Source organism: Pleurodeles waltl, chromosome 3_1 (assembly GCF_031143425.1).
Source record: "Pleurodeles waltl isolate 20211129_DDA chromosome 3_1, aPleWal1.hap1.20221129, whole genome shotgun sequence".
Lineage (NCBI taxonomy): Eukaryota > Metazoa > Chordata > Amphibia > Caudata > Salamandridae > Pleurodeles > Pleurodeles waltl.
In genome coordinates, this window is record NC_090440.1 from 585,958,465 (window position 1) to 585,981,280 (window position 22,816).

A 22,816-nucleotide genomic window follows, 5' to 3' on the forward strand; every position below is an offset into this window, starting at 1 on the left:
TTTGGAAAATGGTGTGAAGGCAGGGGAGGAGTAGCCTCCCCCAGCCTCTGGAAATGCTTTCTTGGGCACAGATGTGCCCAATTCTGCATAAGCCAGTCTACACCGGTTCAGGGGACCCCTTAGCCCTGCTCTGGCGCGAAACTGGACAAAGGAAAGGGGAGTGACCACTCCCCTGACCTGCACCTCCCCTGGGAGGTGTCCAGAGCTCCTCCAGTGTGCTCCAGACCTCTGCCATCTTGGAAACAGAGGTGCTGCTGGCACACTGGACTGCTCTGAGTGGCCAGTGCCACCAGGTGACGTCAGAGACTCCTTGTGATAGGCTCCTTCAGGTGTTGCTAGCCTATCCTCTCTCCTAAGTAGCCAAACCCTCTTTTCTGGCTATTTAGGGTCTCTGTCTCTGGGGAAACTTTAGATAACGAATGCAAGAGCTCATCCGAGTTCCTCTGCATCTCTCTCTTCACCTTCTGCCAAGGAATCGACTGCTGACCGCGCTGGAAGCCTGCAAACCTGCAACATAGTAGCAAAGACGACTACTGCAACTCTGTAACGCTGATCCTGCCGCCTTCTCAACTGTTTTCCTGGTGGTGCATGCTGTGGGGGTAGTCTGCCTCCTCTCTGCACTAGAAGCTCCGAAGAAATCTCCCGTGGGTCGACGGAATCTTCCCCCTGCAACCGCAGGCACCAAAAAGCTGCATTACCGGTCCCTTGGGTCTCCTCTCAGCACGACGAGCGAGGTCCCTCGAATCCAGCAACTCTGTCCAAGTGGCCCCCACAGTACAGTGACTCTTCAGTCCAAGTTTGGTGGAGGTAAGTCCTTGCCTCACCTCGCTAGACTGCATTGCTGGGAACCGCGACTTTTGCAGCTACTCCGGCCTCCGTGCACTTCCGGCGGAAATCCTTTGTGCACAGTCCAGCCTGGGTCCACGGCACTCTAATCTGCATTGCACGACCTCCTAAGTTGTTCTCCGGCGACGTGGGACTTCTTTGTGCGACTTCGGGTGAGCACCGTTTCACGCATCCTCGTAGTGCCTGTTTCTGGCACTTCTCCGTGTGCTACCTGCTGCTAAGAGGACTCCTTGTCTTGCTCGACGTCCCCTCTACCTCCTGGTCCAATTTGCGACCTCCTGGGCCACAGCAGCATCCAAAAACGCTAACCGCACGATTTGCAGCTAGCAAGGCTTGTTGGCGTTCTTTCGGCGGGAAAACACTTGTAGAAGCCTAATTATTCAGCACCCATTCAGGATACAAACGACCGTTAGCCAGCTCTTCTAGATAAACATAATATCAATTTATTAGGGATAGAATAGAAAGACATGTACATGGAGGATGCTCTGTACTAGTGTACACTCGAGCAGCCTAATACAAGGAAGTAATACATGATCTTTTATAGTATTAAACCACAAACATAATTCAACGTCTTATTGGTTCTTTGGCTTTGACGTATGATTGACGCACGACTACTTCTCCATTATGGCTGAGGTCGTTTTTCCTATCATACTATATATAGTAACAAAAAGCATAGAAAAGGATTTTACACAAGGTGGCCTACGTGCCTAATATCACATGGTCCATCTTGTGACAGAACTCGAGAACATCACGTACTCAGACTGGTACTTTCCAGAAGGGAGATTGCTTCAGCTAGCATGCAATGACGAGGATTTTTCATGATGTCTGTTCAGAGGGCAAGCCTTGCAACATAATGCGTTCCTAGCAGTAGCGAATTACATTTGTAGGCCTCTTTACTTAATGATAGGCCTGTGCAGAGATTGTCATTGTGTATCACAGGGGCCACCAGGCATAGCATACCTAAGACCTGTAAAATGCGATTCCACATTCCGCCCTCTGATACTCAATGACAAATCTAAGGGTCATGGTGTATTGCTCTCATTTATACCTCTTGCTTGTCCCTGTTGTCATCCTTATATCTTTTTCTTTGATAATGTGTGTGTTTCTGGTGACAGTTTCTCTTTTTTTTTTTTTTACAAACTGGTATGAGCGCACATATCGTTATCAGTGCCACGATCCCTATCGCTAGTACCTCTACCAACCAGGTACCCCAACCCCTGAACCATGCTGCTACTCGATCCAGCATTCCTCTGACGTCTGTCCCATCTGCCACTTTCCCAGCTCCTTCTTCTTCCTTTTTTATATCCTCTATTTCCTTTCTTATATTCCCCACGTTGGTGTCCTCTTCCTGCGCACCCCGCCAAGTGTTCTCTTTTCCCCCTTCTGTAATTCTGTTCTATGTGCCATTTTTGGTAGCACAAATGCTAAGTAGCAGGTACCTTGCCAACCTGCTGGCAATTTAAAAAATGCAGATGTCCCACATATAATAAATATTCCTTTGGGAGGTGTCAGGCCTATGGACAAGCCTGTTGTGTCATTTCTTTTGTAGTCCAGGCTCAAAGTTGTATTGCAAATACTATGTCCCACATCAATTCCGTGTTTGCTAGTGTTTGCGTTACCTCTTGAGCATTTGAAACACCATGGTGCCTTTATTTCTGTATCTATGGCCAGGCATGGCATTCGTTGTTCTGAGCCATGATCCCTTTCAGTGTAACCCTTCCCTCTTTCTGTTGTAAATGCATTCAATACATTCTCTTCTTCTTTTTTTTTTTAAAATTCTAATCTCCTACACTTCTTTCTTCTCCTTCTATCTTCTTCCTTCAATTTATTTGACACTCTTTCTACCAATTTTCCTTGCATATCACCTACATAAGGTTCATCTTCCAAACCATACTCATCCCTTTTTCTCCTCATTTCTCCTTTGTTTATATTTTCTTTTCCCTGTACTCATTCCTTTTAAATTTCCCCCTAACATATTATCTAATATGTTACGTGGCACGAATTCTGTGAGGGGCATTTAAGTGTAATTTCTTTTCTCCTGGCTAGTGGTCGGTAGGTGGGTACCTATATAACAATCAGACACATTTGCTAGTTCTTTGTACATTGATACCATTTGCACAAATGTATTGTCCTTATAATCTTCTCCATCTTCTTTCCATTTTGTATATTTCACCCATTTTGTTTTATCCTCCACCCTCTCATGTTATTTTGAGATATTGTTGTTCTCACCACCTGTTGTTCTTTCACCTTGGCCATTTTTGGGGATGTAGTGTTCCTGGTAGAGCCATGGAATGTGTATGTCGTCTTTATATACTATCAGTATTGTTGTTATTACTATAGCTGCTACTGGGGTGAGTAATGCTGTGACCACCACAGGCCACTTCTTCTGCTCCTTTTTCTTATGTTGTAATCTTAAATCCATGTCGCCTTATAGGGTGTGGTCAGATGTGGCTAGCACTTGAAACCAGTTCTATTGGTATGTAACCTTTGGTACCTCCTTATTCCTGTAGGAGTGCCACACGAGTAGTCTATTCCTTCTGTATATTTTCGGGGCGACGTTGAATGCTATTTGACACTTGTAGTTATGCAGAGTATAAAGGGATGAATCCCAGTGTCCAGTTCTAAGGGAGTTGAATGCGATAGTCCCGAGGGATGGCCCTTTTGTCCTATTTTTGCTATATTCCTAATTGGAAGAGGCACCTCCCAATGGGGCTACAAACCGCACTGATCCTAGTGACCAGCCGCTTCCGTAGGACTGGGATCTGTACCTCTTGGCGCAAATTTTTCTAGCGGACTTTTAGTATTCTGTTCATTTATATCCTGATGTCTTTAATACTTAAGTGGCCTTGCTTGACTCTCCGACTCCTGTGGAGAGTAGCACGAGCAGTTCTGAAAGAATATCCTGGTGTCTTGAGGACCCGCTTGCACCCTCCGACTCCTGTGGGGTTGCAGCACGAGCAGTCCAAGAACAATGCTCTGGTGTACTGGGGAACCCGCTTACACTCTCCGACTCCTGTGGGAGTGTAGCACAAGCAGTTCCGTCAGTGTTGACTGGTGGCGCTTGTCGAACGAAGGTTGTACCGCTGTGGTGAAGGTGGCATTACTCTCATTGGCAACTTTGTTGGCGGCTGGTCGTCCTTTGGTCCAGCGGCCTTCTTGGTGTGTGAGGTATGGACCCAGGATGTGATGCCCTCACACTTGGCTGCTGTGGCTGTTGTCAACAGGACTTGGTATGGTCCCCTCCACCGTAGTTGAAGGCAGTGACGTCTGGTGTGGCCTTTACCCACACCCAGTCTACAGGATGCAGTTGTGTTCCGGTGGTGTACCTTCTTGGTGTAATAGCTGTGGATCCAGGAGGTCATTCCCTCCTACTTTTCAGGAGACCCAAGCCCAATCTCCCTGTTGGAGATCATGTCCAGGTAGTGCTGTCCAGCCAGGAAGGGCCTGCAGCACCTAATGCTGAAGGTAAGGCAAACTGCTGTCAAAATGTCCTATCAGATAATAACTTCTCAGCACCAGACATGTTCATAGGCCAGTCAAACAGTATCTCAGTCGGTGCTCACTTTGACAACTTTGTCAAGGGTGCCTTTCTTGACCAATGAAGCAAGCGGTATTGCATCAATCTAGAACTGCTCAGCAGATGCACAAAATCTTATAAAGGGACATATCTGACTTGTTTATGGGGTAACTAGCACACTCTTAAACTCAAATAAACACTAAAAAATAAATAACAATTACACTCAGTAACAGTGGAATATTCACACAAACTATTTCACCAAACAAATGGTGATCCAAAGGTCAGGCGAAAACACATGTTACACTGGTATACAGCCAGTATAATTTTTTAACATAGCATTGTATCCTATTATTCTATTTCAACACCCAGAATATCTGCATCAATGCTGGAAGGGTTGAGACTTTGCAGGCATCACCGCCATCAGAAGTCACTTCCCCTTTCTCGTACAAGTGTGATGTTCTGAAATGCTGATGTTCCTTTAAGATATTATATTTATTTTATTTATTTATATTTGGCACCCTCATCATCAGAGGTATATTACTCATAGCTGTATTGCAGTACTACATAGCACATCCTAAGGTAGTAATAACTCTATCCTAATATAGGTATTTTCAATACCCAAAACCAGTTTGGAGAATATTTAGTTGCAATCTACCAACACATGAAGGCAATCCATTTCACTGCGCTCATTTAAGATGTACCACGGAAGACTCCCATTAATTATGAAAACATAAAACGTAACATAGACAGACGGATACAGAAACCACATCTTCTCGTCCATGTTCTGAAACCTAGGGAAAAACATGGATAGAAAAATACTCCTACGTAGATACATACATCCTGCGTCCAGGGTGTATATAAAAAAAAAATCCTATTCCATTCAGCTGTACATTTATTTTACATTTCTACTTGGAACGTCATGGTAACATATCGCAACAATCCGTGGCTTTGCCCTTGGAGTCATGCCCAGAGTCTGTGGTTTTCAGAAATGGGGAAGGTAATCTTAACTGCTACAATTTAATATAGGGACGGGACCTGGCAGATAAATGCACAAAATAAAATACCATAAAAATAAAACACATTTGTGACAAATGTGCTGCATTTATACCCATTCATTGCCCTTTTGACACCCTTGTTGCACTCACATGACTTCAACATACTACATGTACTGCAGATGTTTAAACATCCACTTGTGTTATTTTCTTTTAGCCTCTCATTAAGTGAAATAGATAAGTCACTAACACGTCATGTGTAATAATTATTACTGCACTAATGTGTTTATTTTAAATATCAATACACCTTAGTAGAAGTTTGTTATCACTTCATTAACTCACTCTACACCCCAACAATAACCCACATTTTTATATATCTCTTATTTACTTATATTATTTACAATTCATCACATTTAACACTTCTTTTAATTTCTATATCTCTTCTTTCATTGAACATGACTAAATTATTAGTATGTACTCTATAGAGCTATGAAGAAATACACAACCAGGGGTATGGAACTACAAATAAAAGCAAAATTTTGTTATTCCTTGCTTTCAAAATACCTTCACAAACAATGTAACTAGGAAAGAAACATTCTGCTAAACTACCATGATGTTTTAGGTGTCATTTCTTTGAAGCATCATTTAGTAAAATGTGCGGATGCATGGTGGTATTTCCAACATTTATATTCATAACAGGAAAAATCAATGTAACCTTTTCATCAAAGTTACACATTGCCATAGTAGTTCCTGGCATGAACAAAACTACTTTGTGCCAAAACTACTTTGTGCCAATATTCTTCGTATGGAAGAGCAGAATGGTGTCACTACCACTGAAGCCAGCCAATAAACAGAGAGACAGAATTCAAATAACAAAAGATCTGTGATAACCAGTTTATGGCAGAATTCTCAAAGAAAATCACAAAGTACACCCATGGTATCTGTTCCTGCATTAGTGCAAATTTACAGCTTTTATACATGAGCTAGCATTTAATGAGGCAGACCAGGAAATCGAACTCCTAGACAATATTTGTAAACACCATTTTAGCAGGAGGAAAATATGCATGTCTTTTTACAGGACAAGTAGACTGATGACACAAACTGTCCCATGGACAATTTAGACATTTTATAAAATTCCACACTCCTGACAACATATTGTTAACTGCTGCAAATGAATCCTCTGTTCCCTCCAGACTAAATTTGTTCACTGTAAGAATTTTGGCAACCTTTGCATGGGTCAAATATTTTTAAATGTAATCCCTACATAAGAAAGTTCTAATTTGTTGTACACCTGTGGTTCCTAACCTTTTTTCTCCTGGGGACCACCAGTGAAACGTTACTGGAAGCCAGGTACCCCCAAGCAATTTGCACAATTTAAATTTCAAACATGAAATCATTCTTTTTATATTGAAAAAATATGCAAAAATCTAAACATTTTATTGGAAATGTTGGTGCTGCATCTTGGCGACCAACTTTTCAATTTTTAACCATAAGTGCCTCTCTTCTCTCCCTATCCTTTTTGTCACATTTAATTAATTTTTATTATAGCATCTCTCATACCAGTGTAGGTGTTGGAGCACTTTACAGCACTTTAAAATGAAAGACTGGGAAAAAACAGCTTTCTAATTTGTGCTATGCAGTTGGCATGCAGCTCCTTAATTGCAGTTCATAGCTCAATGTGCTAGATTACTATTATGAACTGTACAGTAACTAAAGAATCTCTGTGACAAAAGCAGTAACCCACTGTGCCATCCACATAAAATACTGTTTTTTTTTTTTTTTTTTCATAATACACATCCTATGCATCCTGCATATTAACCATCTGCACTATCTTTCAGTCAAAAATGCCACTGTTCAAAACTCTCATTCCTCCCCAGCAGGTACATTAATCACTGGAGTTATCTTGACGCTTTTATTTTCGCTGTACAATGCTCTTTGCAGTGCTTTTAAAGCCATTAACAAGTAATAAAGTCTGAATTTTGTGTCTCACTACGTGTGATAATTTAACAATTAAACTTACATTTTTTACAGTGTGTAAGCATGTTACAGCCATCCCTTGTCTACTTGCAAACCTTTCCCATACTCAGTCTTGCCCCAAATCATAGTATAGTAATTGGAGTAGTGGTCACATTTTTCAGGCCAGTGTATCGCCTTCTTACAATCCTCCCACAAATCTCATGGTACAATAATGCTAAACAATGTATCCGGATCCTTCCAAAGCAGCCCTTCCCATGGCTATTATTCTGTTTAACTCTCTACATTTTTATGTACGTCGAGAGACTGTGTCTTGTGATCTCCAGCTGTGTTTTTTGTATTGCTGAGCACCTCCTTCCACATCTTGATGTTATGGATTGTGTGATGTGCATACGTGGACATATCCCATAGTAAATTGTGTGATCCCTCTCGCCCCTTGCCAATACATTTTTCCATTTCATTTGATATCTGTTCGTACTTCTGTTCATTTTTTCTAATTGCATTAGCCACTTCCTCTTTACCCTGGCTCTGGAATAACTGTCTAATTCTTTCACAAGGTCTCTTACATTTTGCTTTTATTTTTCACTTCCTCATCCATCAAACGCCATTCCAGGGTGCGGCTTTCACGTTCCGTCTCTGCCTGCTGTTGTAGAGGCAGCTCAGAGTGTTTGGTCCCTGCTGTGGTGCCCTCACGCTGTAGTGTATTTCCCAAATGTCTTCAAACAAAATCGATATTTTGTTCCTGTGACTGTGCACTTGTCACAGGAAGAGAGCTTGACAAGCCCCTATTATCTCTCTTTTTTTTCCGTCCTCCAATCTTCCCTGCCCTTGTCAGCCCCCCCACCATGTGGAGGAAACCATTCTTCAGTTCAGTTTATTTATTTCTCTTCTTTTTTTTTTTATTTATCCTCCACCTACAGGACAGCCCCACATTCAATTCACATCCCACATGCAACTAGCATGTAGGCAGCATTGTAAAGCACCACACATGTCCGCAAAGCTACAGAAACACTACTGTCACTTTCCTTGCAAAGTCAAAGTCTAAGTACAGTAGTGCCTATAGGCCTTCTTTCGCCTCTATTTGGTACGCTGGACTGTCCTTGGGGCTATGTTGATGTGTCTCTACTTTGCCTTTACTAAGAGGGTTCCTCGTGACTGTCTTACCCTAGCCTTTTGTTACATAACACGAAGACAATTACAATCGTTCCAGAAAACAGTAGGATGTCGGTGTATTTTTTTTACACCGCTCATACCCCGTGACACAGAAGGGATAACAATGGGTATATTCACACACACAGCCTCTCTTTGCCAGCCGCAATTATTGATTAGTAAAAGCAGGAAGCAAGCCGGTCTGCATCCATGCCACAATTTCAGCCAGCCATGTCCACCTTAGCTCACAAAAAGTTTGAAATCAGACAGTACCCAAGGTGCTAGTGACGGCGTCCACACTGGCGTCCTTTGGGGTGAATCAAGAGATGACAGAATAGTCAGGAGGGACAGGGTGCGGCTGTATGATATTGGAAGCTGGACCAGATCTTTGGCCAGTGACACACAGATAATGCAATAGCGGTGAACAAGTCAAGCAACCACATGTGACGGCAGAACCATAGACAAGGGTCACAGTACAATTAGCCCTGTGGGGTGATCCTACTCCCAACCCTTGTATCAATATGTAGTGAGTGCAGGGGGGTGTTTGTACTGTGTGATGTTTGCAGATTAAATCAGTCATTTGTCATAAAAATCTGTATTATGTCGCCCATGAGTCCACCCACCTAGTCTTAAATTTTCTAAAAATTCTTATCCTAAATCGCAAATGCATGAAGTCAAAATAAATTACAGTACACCACCTTGTTGTCAACCCTTCCTTCATCAATCAAAAACCACTTTCGCACACACACGTATTTATATCTCAAAAACCACTTTCAGACACACACACGTATTTATACCTCAAAAACCACTTTTGCACACACATGGATTTATACCTCAAAAACCACTTTCGCACACACACAGATTTATAACTCAAAAACCACTTTCGCACACACACGGATTTATACCTCAAAAACCACTTTTACACACACATGTATTTATACCTCAAAAACCACTTTCGCACACACACGGATTTATACCTCAAAAACCACTTTTACACACACATTGATTTATACCTCAAAAACCACTTCTACAGTTTACACCATTTCACATGAGTAGCCGATAGTTCAATATGCCATAAGCATTGTTCAAAGAGCTGCAATATTACAGGAAACAGATAACATAACAATTTTTTAACACGACAAACAGAGCCTGCCTGCTCCACTGGAATGAACCACAATCATCCAGTTACTGGAATGTACCACTATCACTCCTATAAACACAAGGAATCTGAAATCACATGCCAGTTCCTCTTAAATGTACACATAGAACCTGGAACGGACTACTACCATCCCATATCTGGGCAACGCCCTTTTACAACACCCTCTCTGACCAGAGTTATCCGCCCCAGCCCCTCCGGCTGGGGACCTCAAACAGCGACTCGCGCTGTGTTCTGAAGCAACACCGCTAGTTGCCTCTATTCCTCGGACATCTTTTTTTTTTTTAACAGTAACAAGCTACATGAAATACAGGAAGCTATTCTAAGTATACAGCTGCAGCGCAGGGAGGAAGGAAATGGTGTAATACAATGGAAGAACCAAATTAACACAGAATGCTAGCAGCCTGCGGACTGTTATAGTTAACTATCTGAATGTTTTCACGAGGTGCATTATCGGAGCCCGCAACAGAGGACAACAGAGGAAGAAATGCCCTTGGCATGCCACCGGAGACAGAGAAATAAAAAGATGTCATTTACAAAAAAACTGGCTAAGGGGTACGGCAAATAGAAATATTAACCATAAATGCATAACCACTCTATGCAGGAAACATATTAACGAAACACCCCAGTTACCTCCCTGTTTCGCAATATTTACACCGGAAAAACAGTAGAGCAAACAGCGAGAGCAGGACCACGAAGCAGCAATAGATACTCACGACAGCTCCAGACTCCGTCGCAGGAGGGGCCCTGTCCAATGGGTCAGCTGTCGCCCCAACCGAAACAGGAGCCGGGCTGAAGGAAACTATTCGCTGAACGAGACCGCAATTCTTCCATTCTCCACCAAATGTAGAAGCCTAATTATTCAGCACCCATTCAGGATACAAACGACCGTTAGCCAGCTCTTCTAGATAAACATAATATCAATTTATTAAGGATAGAATAGAAAGACATGTACATGGAGGATGCTCTGTACTAGTGTACACTCGAGCAGCCTAATACAAGGAAGTAATACATGATCTTTTATAGTATTAAACCACAAACATAATTCAACGTCTTATTGGTTCTTTGGCTTTGACGTATGATTGACGCATGACTACTTCTCCATTATGGCTGAGGTCGTTTTTCCTATCATACTATATATAGTAACAAAAAGCATAGAAAAGGATTTTACACAAGGTGGCCTACGTGCCTAATATCACATGGTCCATCTTGTGACAGAACTCGAGAACATCACGTACTCAGACTGGTACTTTCCAGAAGGGAGATTGCTTCAGCTAGCATGCAATGACGAGGATCTTTCATGATGTCTGTTCAGAGGGCAAGCCTTGCAACATAATGCGTTCCTAGCAGTAGCGAATTACATTTGTAGGCCTCTTTACTTAATGATAGGCCTGTGCAGAGATTGTCATTGTGTATCACAGGGGCCACCAGGCATAGCATACCTAAGACCTGTAAAATGCGATTCCACACACTTCTGCACGACTCTACAAGGCGAGAGGGATCCGTCCTCCAAAGGGGAAGTCTCTAGCCCTTTGCGTTCCTGCAGAAACCGCAGCTTCTTCTGTCCAGTAGAAGCTTCTTTGCACCCGCAGCTGGCATTTCCTGGGCATCTGCCCATCTCCGACTTGCTTGAGACTTTTGGACTTGGTCCCCTTGTTCCACAGGTACCCCAGATTGGAAATCCAGCGTTGTTGCATTGTTGGTTTGTGTCTTTCCTGCATTATTCCTCTAACACGACTTCTTTGTCCTTAGGGGAACTTTAGTGCACTTTGCACTCACTTTTCAGGGTCTTGGGAGGGTTATTTTTCTAACTCTCACTATTTTCTAATAGTCCCAGCGACCCTCTACAAGGTCACATAGGTTTGGGGTCCATTCGTGGTTTGCATTCCACTTTTCGAGTATATGGTTTGTGTTGCCCCTATCCCTATGTTTCCCCATTGCATCCTATTGTAACTATACATTGTTTGCACTGTTTTCTAAGACTATACTGCATATTTTTGCTATTGTGTATATATATCTTGTGTATATTTGCTATCCTCTCACTGAGGGTACACTCTGAGATACTTTGGCATATTGTCATAAAAATAAAGTACCTTTATTTTTAGTATAACTGTGTATTGTGTTTTCTTATGATATTGTGCATATGACACTAAGTGGTACTGTAGTAGCTTCACCCGTCTCCTAGTTCAGCCTAAGCTGCTCTGCTAAGCTACCATTATCTATCAGCCTAAGCTGCTAGACACTCTATACACTAATAAGGGATAACTGGGCCTGGTGCAAGGTGCAAGTACCCCTTGGTACTCACTACAAGCCAGTCCAGCCTCCTACAGAGGGTCGCTGGGACTGTAAGAAAACAGTGAGGGTTAGAAAAATAGCCCACCCCAAGACCCTGAAAAGTGAGTGCAAAGGGCACTGAAGTTCCCCAAAGAGCACAGAAGTCGTGATAGGGGAATTCTGCAGGAAAGACCAACACCAGCAATGCAACAACAATGGATTTCCTGACGAGAGTACCTGTGGAACAAGGGGACCAAGTCCAAAAGTCACGATCAAGTCGAGAGTGGGCAGATGCCCAGGAAATGCCAGCTGTGGGTGCAAAGAAGCTGCTACTGGACAGTAGAAGCTGAGGATTCTGCAAGAATGACAAGGGCTAGAAACTTCCCCTTTGGAGGATGGATGTCCCACGTCGTGAAGAGTCGTGCAGAAGTGTTTTCCCGCAGAAAGACCACAAACGGTTAGGGTTTTTGGATGCTGCTGTGGCCCAGAAGGGACCAGGATGTCACCAATTGCGTGAGGGGACGGAGGGGGTGCCCAGCAAGACAAGGAGCCCTCTCAGAAGCAGGCAGCACCCGCAGAAGTGCCGGAACAGGCACTACGAAGTGGAGTGAAACGGTGCTCACCCGAAGTTGCACAAGAGAGTCCCACGCCGCCGGAGGACAACTCAGGAGGTCGTGCAATGCAGGTTAGAGTGCCGTGGACCCAGGCTTGGCTGTGCACAAAGGAAATCTTCGTGGAGTGCACAGGAGCCGGAGTAGCTGCAAAACACGCGGTTCCCAGCAATGCAGTCTGGCGTGGGGAGGCAAGGACTTACCTCCACCAAACTTGGACTGAAGAGTCACTGGACTGTGGGAGTCACTTGGACAGAGTTGCTGAGTTCAAGGGACCTCGCTCGTCGTGCTGAGAGGAGACCCAGAGGACCGGTGATGCAGTTCTTTGGTGCCTGCGGTTGCAGGGGGAAGATTCTGTCGACCCACTGGAGATTTCTTCGGAGCTTCTAGTGCAGAGAGGAGGCAGACTACCCCCACAGCATGCACCACCAGGAAAACAGTCAAGAAGGCGGCAGGATCAGCGTTACAGTGTCGCAGTAGTCGTCTTTGCTACTTTGTTGCAGTTTTGCAGGCTTCCAGCGCGGTCAGCAGTCGATTCCTTGGCAGAAGGTGAAGAGAGAGATGCAGAGGAACTCTGATGAGCTCTTGCATTCGTTATCTAAGGAATTCCCCAAAGCAGAGACCCTAAATAGCCAGAAAATAGGGTTTGGCTACTTAGGAGAGAGGATAGGCTAGCAACACCTGAAGGAGCCTATCAGAAGGAGTCTCTGACGTCACCTGCTGGCCCTGGCCACTCAGAGCAGTCCAGTGTGCCAGCAGCACCTCTGTTTCCAAGATGGCAGAGGTCTGGAGCACACTGGAGGAGCTCTGGGCACCTCCCAGGGGAGGTGCAGGTCAGGGGAGTGGTCACTCCCCTTTCCTTTGTCCAGTTTCGCGCCAGAGCAGGGCTGAGGGATCCCTGAGCCGGTGTAGACTGGCTTATGCAGAGATGGGCACCATCTGTGCCCATCAAAGCATTTCCAGAGGCTGGGGGAGGCTACTCCTCCCCAGCCCTGACACCTTATTCCAAATGGAGAGGGTGTAACATCCTCTCTCTGAGGAAGTCCTTTGTTCTGCCTTCCTGGGCCAAGCCTTGCTGGACCCCAGGAGGGCAGAAACCTGTCTGAGGGGTTGGCAGCAGCAGCAGCTGCAGTGAAACCCCGGGAAAGGTAGTTTGGCAGTACCTGGGTCTGAGCTAGAAACTCGGGGGATCATGGAATTGTCTCCCCAATACTAGGATGGCATTGGTGGGGCAATTCCATGATCTTAGACATGTTACATGGCCATATTCGGAGTTACCATTGTGAAGCTACACATAGGTAGTGACCTATATGTAGTGCACGCGTGTAATGGTGTCCCCGCACTCACAAAGTCCGGGTAATTGGCCCTGAACAATGTGGGGGCACCTTGGCTAGTGCCAGGGTGCCTACACACTAAGTAACTTAGCACCCAACCTTTACCAGGTAAAGGTTAGACATATAGGTGACTTATAAGTTACTTAAGTGCAGTGTAAAATAGCTGTGAAATAACGTGGACGTTATTTCACTCAGGCTGCAGTGGCAGGTCTGTGCAAGAATTGTCAGAGCTCCCTATGGGTGGCAAAAGAAATGCTGCAGCCCATAGGGATCTCCTGGAACCCCAATACCCTGGGTACCTCAGTACCATATACTAGGGAATTATAAGGGTGTTCCAGTATGCCAATGTAAATTGGTGAAATTGTTCACTAGCCTGTTATTGACAATTTGTACAGAGAGAGCATAACCACTGAGGTTCTGATTAGCAGAGCCTCAGTGAGACAGTTAGGCACCACACAGGGAACACATACATATAGGTCACAAACTTATGAGCACTGGGGTCCTGGCTAGCAGGGTCCCAGTGACACATAACAAACATACTGAAAACATAGGGTTTTCACTATGAGCACTGGGCCCTGGCTAGCAGGATCCCAGTGAGACAGTGAAAACACCCTGACATACACTCACAAACAGGCCAAAAGTGGGGGTAACAAGGCTAGAAAGAGGCTACTTTCTCACACCTGGTCCTGGGATTCCTCACTGGGGTCAATAGCCAGGAAAGGTTGGGGTAACCAGAGTCCCACAATAGCCATACACGGTGCCTCTGGAGTTGACCCATCATATCAGGGATGCTGCTATTCCGCAGGATGTAGGCGTCATGCACTGAGCCAGGGAACATAGCATTTACCTGCGAGATGTACTGGTCTGCCAAACAGACCATCTGGACATTCATGGAATGATAACTCTTCTGGTTCCTGTACACCTGTTCACTCCTGTGGGGGGGGGACCAGAGCTAGTTGGATCCCATCAATGGCACCTATGATGTTGGGGATATGTCCAAGGGCATAGAAGTCACCTTTCACTGTAGGCAAATCCTCCACCTGAGGGAAAATGATGTATCTCCTTACGTGTTTCAGCAGGGCAGACAACACTCTGGACAGGACGTTGGAAAACATAGGCTGGGACATCCCTGATGGCATGGCCACAGTTGTCTGAAAAGACCCACTTGCAAGGAAATGGAGCACTGACAGCACCTGCACGTCAGGGGGGATTCCAGTCAGATGGCGGATTGGTGACATCAGGTCTGGCTCCAACTGGATACATAGTTCCTGTATAGTGGCATGATCAAACCGGTAGGTTACAATGACATGTTGCTCTTCCATTGTCAACAGGTCCACCAGCGGTCGGTACACCGGAGGATTCCGCCATCTTCTCATATGTCCCAGCAGACGGTGCCTACGAAGGACAACAGCGAAGAACCAGTCATTATTCTTCCAGGTATGTACCCACAGTCACACACAAGACTACACCTCTCACAAAACCCTTCCTGTATGTGTGTTGAGTGTAGGCCTAGCTATGTGTGACGCAGTAGTAAATGAAGCCATGTGGGCCCCTGAAATGGCGGATGCCTGACCTCTAAACTGGGACAGTGGGATTGTGGGGTAACAGCGCTGGTGTTACACACCGTCACGGTAGGTGGTCGTAGACCGCGGCAAAATGCTGTATTGGTTAACATTGGACCCTATGGGTCCCAGGAGCCAACGAACAGGTGCGCCGGCGGTTATGATGCTCACCGCCGCGGACGTGACCGCCATTTTCTATCTGTTCAATCACTAGATACCTGACCTTCGACAGGAGAGGACCTACACTGCTAGTGCTGCTGTGACCTCGGTCTGGAAGCGACGATGGCTGCTGCGTCTGGGGAAAGGGCCCCTGCCTTCACTGCCCAGGAGTTGGAGAAACTGGTAGACGGGGTCCTCCCCCAGTACACGCTACTCTATGGTCCTCCAGACCAACAGGTAGTACACAGGGAGCACGTTGTATGGGCTAGGTCTGGGTGGAGAGGGCTGGGTGGAAGAGGGAAGGGGGCAGAGTTCATAGGACATTAATGCATGGGAATGAATGGGCCACATGGCCAGAGTAGGGAGGGGGCCACTCACAACGACATTTGGTAATGACTGTTCCTCTTTCCTTGTGCATGTCATGTAGGTCAGCGCCCACCAGAAGAGGGACATTTGGCGTGCCATCGCCAAGGAGGTCCGGACCCTGGGGGCCCACCAGAGACTGGGCACCCACTGCCGTAAGAGATGGGAGGACATTCGCCGCTGCAGCAAGAAGACAGCGGAGGCTCAGCTGGGGATGGCCTCCCAACGTGGGATGGGTGCCCGTTGCACCATGACCCCCCTGATGTTCCGGATTCTGGTGGTGGCCTACCCGGAGTTGGATGGGCGCTTGAGGGCATCACAGCAGACACAAGGGGGTGAGTACAACCTCATTCTGCGGACTTTGCGTGCAGTGGAGGTGTCTGGGTGGGGGAGGTGGGCTGTGGGTGTCCGTAGGCCAGGGTGAGTTCGGTAGGCAAGGCCCCTCCGTAATGTAGGCCATGTGGCACTCTACCCCACCTCAGCAGAGTGCCAAGTCTAGGTATAGTTGCCCCTGTGGCATCCATGTGCACCGATGTCCACCATTGCCATATAGGCCATATCCCAGAAATTGCATATGCAGAGGGCAGGAGCACGGCGTAATGCAGGGGGCTGCTGCGTTTGTCTTGTCCGCCAACGGTAGCGGTATGCCATGCACTAAAACCCTCTTTCTTCTGTCTCCCCCCCCTTTTTCTGCTCTCCCTGTCCTTTTGTCCATCAGCATCAACAGGCGGAGGTAGAGTGGCACCAGAGCACGAGGGAGCTGCATCCCACATGGCCATGGAGAGCCACACCACGGACTCTGAATGCACCAGTGGGACGGAGGGCGAGGGGAGCTTCATGTCGGCCACCGGATCATCTACCAGCATCACGGACTCGTCCGCCGATGGGAGCTCCCTTGTGGTGGCAGCACCATCTGTGCCCCCCACCTCTACAGGTACAGCCGCCACCTCCCCTACCAGGACCGCCCTCCCAGCAGCCCCTCAGCGTTCGCCCCGTGCCCGCTCACCCTGGAGGGTGGGCATCACCTTCGCCCCAGGCACCTCAGGCCCTGCCCCAGTCACCCCTGCTGCCCTCAGTGAGGAGGCCATTGACCTCCTCAGGTCACTCACTGTTGGGCAGTCTACCATTGTGAATGCCATCCAGGGTGTAGAACGAGAGTTGCAACACGGTAATGCATTCCTGGAGGGCATTCATTCTGGTCAGGCTGTCCTTCAGCGAACCCTACAATCTGGCCTCAGCACTGATGGCAGCAATTGTCCCCGTGTCTAGCCTCCCCCCTCCAACTTCCTCCACCCAGACCCAATCTCCTGTACCCCAGCCCATCCCAAGCACACCTACAGACCAGCATGCACACAAGTCAACACACACAAGTAGCTCAAGCAAACATAGGCACCACACACACCACAAGCACTCACTCAAGCCTAACCCACGTACAGACACAACAACATCCACTGCCTCCACTGTGTCCCCCTCCTCCTCTTCTCCCTCCTCCCTCCCAGTCCTGTCTACACACACACCTGCATGCACCACATCTACAGGCACCATGAATCGCACCAGGACACCCAGCACCACAAGCCGCTCACCTGCACTCACCACCTCCACTGCCATTTACACGTCCCCTGTGTCCTCTCCCAGTGTGTCTGTGACGCCCCCTCCCAAAGTACCCAAACGCCGGAAATCACTCACCCAACATCCATCCACCTCACGACAGCCTCCAGTACCTGCACCTGAACCCAAAACAACTAAAGTGACACCTCCGACAACCACCTCCTCTTCCTCCACTCCCAGACCCCCTCCAGCTACCCATCCCAGTGTTCGTCAGAAACTGTCCCTGTGTAAAGTTGACCTCAATTCATCAGTCCCGTCGTAGCGCCTCAGCCAAAAAGCCTCCAATACCAGTGGTGCCTGTTCAAGGTTTTTGGAGTGCACCGTCCACCAGGGCAGGCAGTAGGACCCGTAGCCAAGGCACTGGCAGCCCACCCCCTGTAAAGGCTCTAAAATTGGAGAGTGGACGACGGGACCGTGTTAAGACTCCTGGTGGGAAAACAACTGACATGGGTTCCAAGGGGATTGGAGAGTCAGCTGTGACTCCACCAAAGGTGGGGAAGGGCCAGAGGAAGTTTGCCCAGCCTGTTGTGAGTGTCACGGCGGAGAAGTGCACCATCATTTCCGGCGGTCGAGACACAACCGCCAGCACCGTCGTTAGTGGTCCAGAGACCACCACCAGAGTCACAGCCCAGGAGGGCCCAAGTATCGTCACTGGTCAGGAGACCACCGCCAGAGTCACAGCCCAGGAGGGCCCAAGTATCGTCACTGGTCCGGAGACCACTGCCACCGCCGGAGTAAGTGCCCAGGAGGGCCCCACTATCGTCACTGGTCCAGAGACCACCGCCAGAGTCACAGCCCAGGAGGGCCCCACTATCGTCACTGGTCCAGAGGCCACCGCCGGAGTCGGTGCCCTGGAGGGGCCCGGATGCCACAGCCCCGCTGGGCAATGATGAAACATCATGCCACACACCAATGTCCAGTGTAGAAGACGTCATGCCACACACCAATGTCCAGTGTAGAGAACGTCATGCCACACACCAATGTCCTTATCAGAACCGCCATGTCAAAGCACCGCTGAACAGGGCAAAGACCGCCATGTCAAAGCACCGCTGAACAGGGCAAAGACCGCCATGTCAAAGAACCGCTGAACAGGGCAAAGACCTCCATGTCAAAGCACCGCTGAACAGGGCAAAGGCCGCCATGGCAAAGCACCGCTGAACAGGGCAAAGACCGCCATGGCAAAGCACCGCTGAACAGGGCAATGCACCGGGTAGGAATGTATGGACCGCCACATCAGGCATCCTTATCCCATGTGCAGCTGGGACAGTGACAGGACACAACCTTTCACGGGGAGACTCATCCAGTCTGGGCACCAGTCCCCCCCAGTACCAGTAGAGACCTGCATCAACTTGAGAGACTGTGGCTTTGCACTCCCCAGGATGTAACAGTGGGCAACCCACCCAATGTATAGACTTGAGAGACTGTGGCTTTGCACTCCCCAGGATGGCATAAATGGGCATGGAGCCCCGTCGTGGATGTGGCTTTGCAGTCATCCGGCTGAGGTGCTCCCCCTTCCCTTCCCCCTGAGGTGCCTCTAGTATTTCTATCTGATGCCCCGGCAGTGTTCTCTCCAATTGTGGTCAGGTATCGTTTGTGGGCCTCGCCCATGCATTTTTGGACTGATGGTGCACGGACATTGTTATGTACATAAATGCACTACTTCTCGTATTGTATAAAATTATGACTGATTTTCAAAAATATATCTGTATATTTTTGTATGACATGTATATTGGCACATTACAATGTTTGACCGATTTTCGCTTTGTGTTTTCATTCTTCCGGGGGGATTGTGGGTTGTTACTGTGATTTTTGTGAATGCATTGGTGTGTATGTTGTAATATGCAAGAGTGGGGGTGTTTGGTGGGTGTCCCCCTAACTTTTTCCTCCCCCGTGTCGTAGGTGCAGTACTCACCGTTGTCTGCGGCGCCTACGTAGCTGTTGGTCGTAGAGGAGCAGAAAGACAAGGGCAGGGAGCATTTTTAGTTCCGGCTCCATGGATTCCTCGTTCCTCGTGGGATATGTTCAGGTGAGCGTTTTCCCATGGCAAAAGCTGTTTCCGCCGTGTTTTTTTCCACGGTGAATCCGCCCCGGAAAAGGTGGCGGATTGGCGGGTTGTAATACTGTGGGCGGTACATTGTCTCCCGCCTGTCTGTTGGCGGTGACCGCTGCGCTGCTTGTCTGTACCGCCGTGGTGGGCGATGTGTTAAAGTGGCTGTCTTTGTTGGCGGTTTCCGCCAGGGTCAAAATTCCCTTTTTTTGTCCGCCGGCCTGTTTGCGGTATTTCCGCTGCTTTAACACCGTCCGTCAGGGTTGTAATGACCACCTAAGTCCTTGACAACCAGCAGCTGTGTATATGCGTCTGAAAAGACACTTGTCCAGAGATCCGTTCTCGGACAAAGGCCATTTTAGAAGCACCTCAGAGGCTGGTGACAAACAGAGGCAATTATTTACGAAGCTAATACTGGTTGTATGAGTCAATTGCGCAGAAGCACTATATCACTAGGTTCCCTGCCCACCAGGTACGCTATGATCCATCTAGATAGACCCACGACCAGAGGTGGTGGAATAGCTATTATTTTCAAAACCACTATTAAATGCACTACTCAACCCCTGGATATTCCTAATTGTGAGAGCTTATTGTTCTCATTATGTTTGTCCTCCACTTTCACCTTTTCAGGTATTTTGCTTTATCGCCCTCTGGGACCTGTGCTACGTTTCCTAGATACTCTACCGGAGGTTGCAGCTAGCCACATCTGCAACCGTTCCATCTTCACTATTTTAGGAGACTTCAATATTCATCTTGATAACTTGGAATGCCCTTCGGCTAAACTATTGACGTCCTCTTTTGCTGCTCTCCAATTAACTCAGTATGTATCTGGCCCCACCCATTAGAAGGGTCCTACATTAGATCTCATATTCAGCAATATTACCAACCTGCTGGCGGCCTCTCCTTTGCCACTTCTTTGGACCGATCACTTCCTTCTCTCGTTCACTTTTCCGTATGATGCCACTCATGGCCTCCTCCCTAACACCACTTCTTCCGGTCGTTCCTGGTCAAAACTTGATCCTGTAGAGTGGCGCAAAACTCTTCTAGCCTCTGATTTAATTTATCACCCCTCTACCTCAGGAACTGCAGACTCCTTTCATAACTGGATCTCATCCTCTCTGGATGCTGTGTTACCCATTAGAACCAGAGTATCCCTCTTAACTCATAAACCCAAACCCTGGTTTTCCCCCCACCTGCTTGAACTCAAAAAGGACTGTAAAAGACTTGAGAGACTGTGGCGTAAAAGCTACAGTCCCTCCAGCAGAGAGACATACAAGCAATCCGTTAGAACTTACCACCATAACATTAAAATTGCCCAGTCCACTTTTTATGGTGGAAAAATAGAACGCTCGTTGCGTCCCCAGAAATAAATCTTTCAAATCTTTAAAGATCTCACTACCCCTTCTCGATCTACCCCGATGATGGAGGCCTCTGTGTCCTACAGTGATCGACTGGCATCCTTTTTTCAGGACAAAGTCATCAGCATTTACTCGGGTTTTTCTCCATATATGAATCTCTCCCCCATTGATAATTCTACAAACTCCTTACCTATAGGAGCTTCCCTTATCTCCTTCCCTCCCCTCACTGAGGAGATGACCACCAATCTTTTGTCCAAAATTAAATCTGGCTCTCCCTTAGACCCCGCTCCTCCCTCTGCTCTCGTGCAGGTAGCAGATGTTATTGTCCCTCCTCTCACCAAAATTCTTAACAACTCACTTTCCTTGGGATCGGTTCCCCTGTCGTTTAAACACGCTATTGTTAAATCCCTTTTGAAAAAACCCAAACTGGACCCTATTTTACTAGAAAACTTTAGACCTGTTGCTCTTCTTCCTATTTCCTCGAAAATCCTTGAGAAACATGTCAACACTGAACTCACCTGTTATCTTGAAAGCAATGAACTTCTTCATCCTACACAAATGGGATTTAGAACCTTGCACAGCACCGAGTCAGCTCTTCTTACAGTAACTGAGTCAGCCCGCCAGCTCTTAGACCGAGGGTCGCATGTAGCTATCATACTGCTTGATTTAAGCGCAGCATTCGATACTGTTGACCACGATCTCCTCGGTTCAAGATTATCAGATATAGGAGTAGGAGGCTCTGCGCTCTCCTGGCTCTCCTCCTTCCTCAAAGACAGATAATTTCAAGTTTTGGACCGTACTTGTTTTTCCGGTCTCTACCCGCTGGCATGCGGAGTTCCCCAGGGCTCATCTCTTAGCCCCACTCTTTTTAATGTCTATCTGTCACCTTTAGCGAGAGTAATTGCCCCTTACAATTTGACTCTGGTGACCTATGCAGATGACACCCAGCTAGTGGTGTCTCTTTCCAGTTCCGGGGACTCTCCAGTGACTAACTTCTCTTGCTGCATGAGTGATATTGCCAATTGGATGACCAAGTCCAAACTCAAGTTCAACGATGGGAAATCGGAAGTTCTGATCCTTGGTAACGGCCCCCTCGCTCTCCCTCTTCCATCTCTCTCGGATGCCTTTAAATCTCTTCCTCCTCCTAAACTCCAAGTTAAGACTTTAGGTGCGATACTTGATCCCCGGCTTACCATGGATTCTCAAGCCAGTAAAATCTCTTCTACCTGTTTTGGCCTCTTGCGGATGTTTAGAAAGATCCTTACCCTTCTTCCTCCCACAGCCAGAAGAATCCTTATTCAATCCCTAATTCTCTCTCGCTTGGACTACGGAAACTCTCTGTTCCTTAGTTCCCCTCTCTATGTTTTAAAGAAGCTGCAAAGAGTACAAAATGCAGCGGCCAGACTTCTTACCCACTCTTCAAAATTCGCCTCCGCTAAACTGGCTATCTCCACCGGCTTCCTGTCAGAGAAAGGATCCAGTTCAAATCTCTCTGCATTGTTCGTAGGGCCTTACAGGACAAAGGTCCCATCTCTCTGAGGAAACATATTTTCCTGCACATCCCTTCCAGGAGCCTTCGCTCCTCTTCTCTTAGGTATGCAGATGTCTCTCGCTTCAAGAGAGCCTGGGGTAATAACTCCTTCTCTACTAGAGCCTCCCACCTTTGGAACACCCTTCCTACGGAGCTCCGTTTGGAACCTTCCGAGCGCCTCTTTAGGAAAAAGCATAAAACCTTTTTATTCTGTAACTAATACCGGCTCTCTCTCCTTCTTGTGTTTCGTTACTTTTAGCGCTGGGATGCCTCCGGGCCGCCATGCGCTTTACAAATTCTGAAAAACTAAACTAAACTAAATCAGGTTGTGTGAT

At 47.1% G+C, this 22,816-nt stretch overlaps 1 protein-coding gene and 1 long non-coding RNA gene across 2 annotated transcripts in view; one reads left to right on the forward strand and one right to left on the reverse strand.

Annotated features, from left to right (window-relative positions):
* LOC138283234 (tesmin-like) overlaps positions 1-22,816 on the forward strand; it is a 543,145-nt gene that overhangs the window by 17,089 nt on the left and 503,240 nt on the right. The gene's annotated exons all lie outside the window — the stretch shown is intronic.
* Positions 1,267-9,668, reverse strand: LOC138284355 (uncharacterized). The gene is made up of 2 exons (XR_011201383.1): positions 9,420-9,668; positions 1,267-9,347 (listed from the first exon to the last, which is right to left on the reverse strand). It is a non-coding gene; the product is annotated as an uncharacterized lncRNA (long non-coding RNA).